Source organism: Erinaceus europaeus, chromosome 2, assembly GCF_950295315.1.
Source record: "Erinaceus europaeus chromosome 2, mEriEur2.1, whole genome shotgun sequence".
Classification (NCBI taxonomy): domain Eukaryota; kingdom Metazoa; phylum Chordata; class Mammalia; order Eulipotyphla; family Erinaceidae; genus Erinaceus; species Erinaceus europaeus.
Genome location: NC_080163.1, coordinates 167,613,862 through 167,622,054, shown reverse-complemented (window position 1 = coordinate 167,622,054; position 8,193 = coordinate 167,613,862). Strand labels below are relative to the sequence as shown.

Genomic DNA, 8,193 nt, shown 5'->3' with positions numbered 1-8,193 from the left:
GTTATTATTATTATTGTTATTGATGTCACTGTTATTGGATAGGAAAGAGAGAAATTGAGAGAGGAGGGGAAGATAGGGGGAGAGAAAAATAAGACATCTGCAGAGCTACTTCACCACTTATGAAGAGAAAACCTGCAGGTGGGGAACAAGGGGCTCAACCCAGGATCCTTACTCCAGTCCTTGCGATTTGCACCCAACTCAGGATCAGAAAGTGGCTCAGGGGGTAAAGCACGTGCTTTACATAGCATGTGGCTGGGGGTCTGATCCTGGACACCGCAATTGAACACCACAGGCAGGCAATGGGAGGGACTCCGTGCATAGAGGAGCAGTGCTTTGCATGTCTCCCTCTCTTAAAGGATATAGAATGGAGACTGGCAGGGGAGGCTTCTCAGCTGTTCCATGCAGGTGCAAGGTTCTGGGTGGGATTGATCCCCAGGCACAATATTTGAAAAAAATTTTTAAAAGGTCTTTGTATTACTTAAAAGATGTACAGTTAAAAGAACAATATTACCATGAGTTTATAGCCAATCTGCAGACCTGGAGGCTGGCACAGTGGTTGGAGTTTTGGATTCAAGCATGAGGTCCTGAGTTCTACATCCAGCATCACATGTTCCAGACTGATGCTATAGTGTTTCCTCTCTCTCTCTCTCTCTCTCTACCTCTCTCGCTTTCTCCTCCCTTTCTCCCTCACTGATTAATAAATCTTTTAAAAGAGCTCCAGCATATGTAGAACCAGAGTTCAGACAGACCTAGGATCCCACACATGCAAATCCAGACCTCTTGCCACTGAACCACCTCCCAGCTTGCATTAACTGGCTCTTTAAAATATTATAATTATTTATATGTGTGTACATATGTTTTATAATCTTTTAAAAAATATGGTAGGCTTCATGAATTTGTGTGTAATCCTTGAGCAGGGGCCATGCTAATCTTCTCTGTATCATGCCAATTTTAGTATATGTGCTACCGAAGCCAGGACTATATTATAATCTTATTTAAAAAGTGTTAAGAGAGGGAGACAGTTGGAGTCGGGTGGTGGCACAGCGGGTTAAGCGCACATGGCGCAAAGCGCAAAGACCAACTGAAAGATCCAGGTTTGAGCCCCTGGCTCCCCACCTGTAGAGGAAGATCCGGGTTCGAGCCCCTGGCTCCCACCTCACAGGTGGTGAAGCAGGTCTGCAGGTGTCTGTCTTTCTCTCCCCCTCTCTGTCTTCCCTTCCTCTCTCCATTTCTCTCTGTTATCCAACAATAAGGACATTAATAAGCACAACAATGTTAAGCAACAAGGGCAACAAAAAGGGAAAATAAATAAAAATAAGAAAAGAATGGAAAAGAAAAGAAAAAAAAGAGAGGGAGACAGTGAGACCTTAGTGACAACAACAACAACAAAATAAAATAACCTATTTATACTCTAGAATTGCAGAATGGCTAGGGCAATGGATCTATAAGCATTAAGTCCTGAATTTGATCCCCAGCATTGCATGTGGCATAGTCATGCTCTGCTTCTCTTTTTTGTATTAATAAATAACATTTTTTTCCTTTTTTAAATTTCCTTTTTTTAAAACCCTAGTTCCTGCCTGGTTCCTACTCAGCTCCAAGATAGGCCCCTGTCTTGCTCTCCTTGGCTCCTAGAGCAGCTCTCACCAGCCAGCGCCCAGACAGCCCCCTTGTGTTGGAAGGCCAACAGCACAGGACTCCCCAGAACTGTCCCTGCAGAAACAGAGCCCCAGGAGCCCCCAACCACACCCCACAGCGCATGGAGCCCAATCAGGCCCAGGCAGCCAGGAAGCAGTGGGGGTGAGGGGGAACTTGGAGTGACCTCCCCAGACCAGCACATTGCAAAGTGCCAACCCTCAGCCCAGACCAGATCCACAGCCCGGGCGCGGGGCTCTGCACAGGTTGGAGCCAGCCGAGAGAGAGAGAGAGAGAGAGAGAGAGAGAAAGACAGAGAGACAGAGACAGACACAGTGAAAACACTCCGTTCTAGAAATGCAAGGGGACCCCCAACTTGGAACCGCACCCCCAGCCACAGCCTTCACCCTAGTCTAGGAGCCCGGCTCCCCATGTTGTCCCAGGTCAAATGTTCACCATTCAAACAGCCGCCCCCTGAAGACCTCTTCATGGGCCACACCTAGAGGAAGGACAGTGAGTGCACTTTTTCAGTGAGCAGGCTAGCGGAAAGTTCTCCTGGCCTGGCCACTCACGAAGCCCCCTCAGGCCAGTGGGTTCCAGGGTCCCCTCCTGCCCGGGGTGCAGAGGTGTGGGGGTTTGGGGTGGGCGCAATCCCGGCCTCCAGCTGAGCGGGCAGGTCCTCACCCTCGGGGTGCTCGAAGCCACCTACAGGGACACGCTGGGCGAGGCCCTGGCACCCTAGGACCCCTCTCCCAGCAGGGAGGAAAGGGAAGGAATGCCCAGACTCTCCAACGGGGTCCCTGAGCTCGCGCTCGCCCTCGCTGAAGCTGAAAGCAGCAAGATCTGGGGGCACGCAGCCACCCTTCCAGAGTGTCCCTGCCGGGGGTGTGGGGTCTGGGGCTCATGCACAACTCTCCAGGGTGCGCCACTGCTTGGGGTGCGCAGGGCTGCAATCCCATGGAGCGCCCCGCCAAGGGCGCCCGGCCAAGGCCACTGGGTCCTGGGGGTGGGGGTGAGGGGGCGCGTAGCACCCTCTCCAGGGTGCGCCTGGCCCGGGGCGCGGGGTCTGGGCAAGCCCAGCCACCATCTCTCTTGGCTAGGGTGCTGGGTTAGAAGGCACGCGGCCCCTCTGCGCTCCACCCCGACTTCGCCCCTCCACCCACCCAGCACCTTCCTGGGCAGGCGCGACACCCTAGCTGCCGAGGGCTCGGGAACCCGGGGTACACTAACTTGGAATTGGAGGAACGCTTGACGTCTCCTCACCCAATCTGGTCCCCTACGCCTACACTGAACTTCTCTGTTCCAGTCTCTTGGAAACAGAGCTGGCAGTCAGCTGAGGTAAAGAACAAACACCTCATCACAGACCCCTGCAAGCGTCAACCCAGCTTTGACCTAGCACGTTATGATTGGGCCTTCCTCAATTGCTATCGAACAGGCCATGGCCAGTGCACCTCTATGTTCCATCGCTGGGGAGCCAGAGACGACCCGAACTGCCCCTGAGGCTACACACTATGACCCACAGTCAATGACTGCCACCTCTCCAGATTCAAAGGAGGTCTCAAAACTTTACATCAGGCTCAACCTGATGCTGTTGACTAGCTATGGAAGAAGGGCAAATGCTAAAAGAAGAAAGGAGGAATCCCAGTAGATGGGCTCCTGCACAATGGACCTGGTCACAGCTGTGCAGCACAGCACCATCGCAAATTCCCAGCAGTACTTCTAAGCTGGGATCCTCTGCATGGCCATGGCCGGGGGTCAGCGTGGGGGTCTGGGCCCCTACGCTGGGGCATCTGGGTGCGAAGCAACACTGCGTGGGGTCGTCATGGCCTCGGGCTGGGCCGCCAGGCTCCATGGCTGCACTGGAGGCAGCTGGGATGGCCAACTCCAGGCGGCTCCAGTGTGCAGACGAAGGCTCCAGGGTGCTCTGGGTGGGCGCAGGAACTACAGATCCAGGGGCGCAAGCGGTCTTGGTGCGCAGCGAACCGGTGCCCTGGCGAGGGATCCCATGTCCTGGGTGCAGGTTTCCTAGGTCAGGTTGGCCTCAGCAGAGACAGCAGGTATGGCCTTTGTGTGACAGCTCTGGTGCTGTGCGGCTTCTGCTCCCAGCCCGCATCCCTGCCAAGGAGTCCCCCAAGATAACATTTTTTAAATTAAAACAATGCTGTCATGACTTTCCTGTATTTTAATGGACACAGTATTGCTGTAGGATAAAATGACTAAAAGTGCATGACAAAGTTGTGTCTATTGACAAGCAAGCAGAGCTGCACATGCCTTTCTCTCTCTTTCTCTCCATTATCTCCGCTCCTTGTATGAATTTCCTTGTTCTATCAAATCAAAATTTAATTGTAAATATAAATTCCTCAAAAATAATTTAAAGGGAGTCCGGAGTTAGCGCAGCAGGTTAAGCGCACATGGTGCAAAGTGCAAGGACCTGTGTAAGAATCCTGGTTCCAGTCTGCAGGTGTCTTTCTCTCCCCCTCTGTCTTCCCCTCCTCTCTCCATTTCTCTGTTCTATCCAATAACAACAACATCAATAACAACAGTAACTACAATAATAAAGCAACAAGGGCAACAAAGAGAATAAATAAATATTAAAAATTTGATAGTAAAAAACTGGAGAAAATGCTCCTTAAGAAAAAAAGTATCAAAAATAGTAGTATCTCCAAATCATAAGTTAGAAGTAGCTCCTATAGGACTGAGAAGAAAGCCTAGAGAAAGAAATCATCCAGGAAAGTATCTACATGGCCATGCACAACACCAAGCTTCCAGGTCTGGCAACATATGGGAGATGCTAGGTCCCAGTGAAAGCTTCACAGAAAAGCTCCCTCCCTCTCAGTGTCTTTGCATCTGAAAACAAGAAAAATGACCAATGACCCAAGGAGAGCTACAATGGCTGGAATATTCAGCTGAAATCCATAATGTGCCAAGTATGATGCACCCTGTCACATGTGCCAGACTGATTCTCTAGTTCTCTCTCTTTCTTGCACAAACACACTCATACTCTTTCCCCACTCCACAAACCCCTCTCATTTATATGCAGATATTTCAATGTGTCTAAGAGCAGTGAACAGACATATATGAGGCCCAAGTTCCTCCCCATGCACACAGAATACCATGCATAACATTATGGTTTCAAGCCTAGGGTCAGAAGATGGCTCAGAGTGTAAAGTACAAATCATACAATGTGTGAGGTTACAGCACAGAACCACGCATCCCCCTCACACATGGACACACAGCAGCCTCTCTGACAAGAAGCCTCAAGATTTCAGGAGCAGTTGATATTGTCTTGTTACTCTCTTACCGCCCTCCTTCCCACTTCACTGTCACACACCTCTATAAAATAAAGACAATCCAGAAGGGGCATTTAGAATCATGTAGGCACAGGGCCAGTGTGGTTACCCTGATGAATTTAAATGACACAAGCTAGCACAGGCAATGTAGGTATTAGAAATGAAAGCACAAGTTCTGTCATTCAATCCTTGGAATCGTATTCACGTGGAATGTGCTTGAATGATGCTCTGGCTCTCTCCTGCCCATAGTCACTTAGTAAATAAACACACCTTACAAAATAAGAAAATCCTCCTGCTCTTCTGTATGTGCTCTGCCTTTTATCTGTCTCTCTCTCTCTCGTAACTTTTCTAGTATCCTCACTCTCTCTCCCCATATATGTATGTGTGTGCTCTGTTCTCTCTCCCCCCTATATGTATGTGTCACATAAACACTAAAATAAGAAAGTCTAAAACAAGAAATTCATGTGAAAGATAAACCTTGCTGCAATAAAATGCCTGTCAGTGTAGTTTCCTATGATGTGTGAAGGTAGCAACAGGTCATACTCCAAGATATGGCTCACAGCATAAGGAGTATAAGCTACAAACCATTTTTATTGTGCTTTGCCTGGTAATGCTTCATAACTGGCTACCCAAACCCCAGCAAGCTCCTCCCATTTGCCATTGTAGCTTCATTTAGGTGATTTCTTAGGAGCTTATGAATGTAACTCATTGAAGAAGCTCATAATTTTTCAAGTGCTTGGTATTTGGCTCCTACCCTGTTGTTAAAATTTTCGGAGGCTCTTGCCGGGCGGGTCTAGCTTCACGGGCGGCTAACAGAGACGCGGAGACAACGGCTGGGCAGGGAAGCTGTATTTCTTTATTCAGGAACAATGATTCATAAACTAAGACAAACTAATCACCAAACAGAACTCTGCTGTCTCTTTCCGGCGGCGCAAGCACTCTTTCTTTTACTCTCGAACTCAGGAACCCAGGAACTCTGTCTCTCTGGCACTATCTCTTACTCTGTAACCCTGAAACTCTCGAACTCAGGAACTCCGGAACTCTGGCACTCTCGAACTCAGGAACCCTCTCCCGGGGTTCCTTGGCGTGGGGCCAAGCAGGCCCGCGAAATTAATAGGACTGATCCAATTCTCTTGGCGGGGGAGGGCTAGAACAAACCAATGTAAAGCATACGACAATTCCCCCTTTTCTTTTTAACTAAATGACTATAGTATCAAGGGTGTGGGGTGAACAGAAACATATATAACCAAAACCAGCATGTTGCCAAGGGAAGGCCTGAGGGGGCCATATCTGAAAAAAAAAACATTTCTTGACTCTGGGGGGCTACTTGCATCACGGGCAATTGCATGGGGGCGGGGAACGGCCTAGAGTCCCACAGGCAGCTGGCTGCAACTTACCTACTATGAAACAAAACTTGTTATTAGCATATCTACTGCACGATCCAACGTTTCTAATAGAGAAGGAATTTGAGACTTTTACATATCAACAACGTCTTTTAACCTTTTGTTACACCCATTCAAGATGGAGACACACCCTAGGTGTGGGCTGGAGAGGAGACCTCAGGCATGAGAATAATTAGCATAGCCATTGTGCGATCTACCATTTCTAATAGAGAAGGTAGTGTTTTACATATCAACAAGTCTATTTAACCTTTTGTTTAGACCAACTTAGTTAAAATATATTGATTGTTAACTAATTTTTACCTCAGACTTTAAATGTAAGTTAATTTTATCTTTATGAGAATTACGTTGAAAACCTTTTTCATTTAACTTTGACTAGTAAGAATTTAGCCTTAAAGCTACTGTTTACCAAACTTTAAACATACACATAAACATGGTCATTAATACACGAGGAGAGAAACCTTTGTTACGAAGACATGTCATTTTAAACACGAATTTAAATCTGTACTGTCTTAGTTGTTGGGGGGTGGTTCACCATCCGGAGGTGGCTTCCCGCGCAGCTTTACTTCTAGGAATTGCAGGTTGCGATCTCTGCACAAATCTCTGTGTACTCCGGCTTGTCTGCCTTCAGACTGGACCGGCGGCTGGAGATCTCGTGTGCCCAGTTTCGGCAGGGAGCCCGGGGGTCCGGGAGGCCCGGTATGGTTCCAGAATTCATAGAAAGAGGGCATGCAGGCCAGTTTTGCAGAAGGCGTGGGCCTAGGTGCCCAGGGGTGGCGGCCATGATAGGCCTCCGCGGCCCTGCCCCATGGCCCTGCCATGTCTGCTGCCCTGTTCGCAGTGGCCGAGCAGCGTGGAGGGATCACGCATCCAGTGCCCTGCGCCACGCGGTGGAGAGCTGGCTCCTGTGGGCTGGCCTGCGTGCTGGCATCGGGCTCCTGCGTGGTGGAATCGGGCTCCAGCGTGTTGGCATTGGGCTCCAGCGTGTTGGCATCGGGCTCCAGCGTGCTGGCATCGGGCTCCTGTGTGCTGGCATTGGGCTCCTGTGTGCTGGCGTCAGCCTCCTGCGTGCTGGCGTCGGGCTCTTGGGGCTCTTGTGTGCTGGCGTCGGCCTCCTGTGGGCTGCGGGGCTGCGGGCGCGGTGTGCGGGGTTGTCTGGGCACAGCCGGCTGGCTGGCTGTTTAACCAGGTGGCAACAGCAGCTCAGTGCCTTGCCTCCCGCCCACTGGCTCTTCCCGCTGGCTGTTCTGAGTTCGCCCGAGCGAGTGGAAACCACAGAGTGGTCCAGAGATAAATGTTCCAGAAACAGCAAAACAGTCTTGTGAAGAAAGAGCAGAGGCCTTTGGAGATCTCTTCACAAGCAGAAGAGAAGGCCATAGTGCATAGGTAGCCAGATTGTCTTTACTTATCTGAGAGATGCGCAGGTCCGGTCCACGTGGGCGCCATTTGTTGTTAAAATTTCGGAGGCTCTTGCCGGGCTGGCTTGCTTCATGGCAGTTAACAGAGACGCGGAGACAACGGCTGGGCAGGGAAGCTGTATTTCTTTATTCAGGAACAACGATTCACAAACTAAGACAAACTAATCACCAAACAGAACTCGGCTGTCTCTTTGCGGTGGCATAAGCACTCCCTCTTACTCTGTAACTCGGGAACTCTCCAACTCTGGAACTCTGGAACTCTCGTACTGGAGAACCCTCTGAAACTCTGGCACACTGGAACTCTCTCTTACTCTGTAACCCTGAAACTCTCCACTCAGGAACCCTCTGGCCCTCTCTCTCTTCCTCTCGAACTCAGGAACCCTCTCCCGGGGTTCCTTGGGGCGGGGCCAAGCAGGCCCACGAAATTAATAGGACTCATCCAATTCTCTTGGT

The 8,193-nt window shown here is 49.9% G+C and overlaps 1 non-coding gene across 1 annotated transcript; it reads right to left on the bottom strand.

The window, feature by feature from the left end:
- Positions 1-872: 872 nt before the first annotated feature.
- On the bottom strand, positions 873-979 carry LOC132537187 (U6 spliceosomal RNA). The gene has a single exon (XR_009548650.1). It is a non-coding gene; the product is annotated as a U6 spliceosomal RNA (small nuclear RNA).
- Between the last annotated feature and the right edge of the window lie 7,214 nt (positions 980-8,193).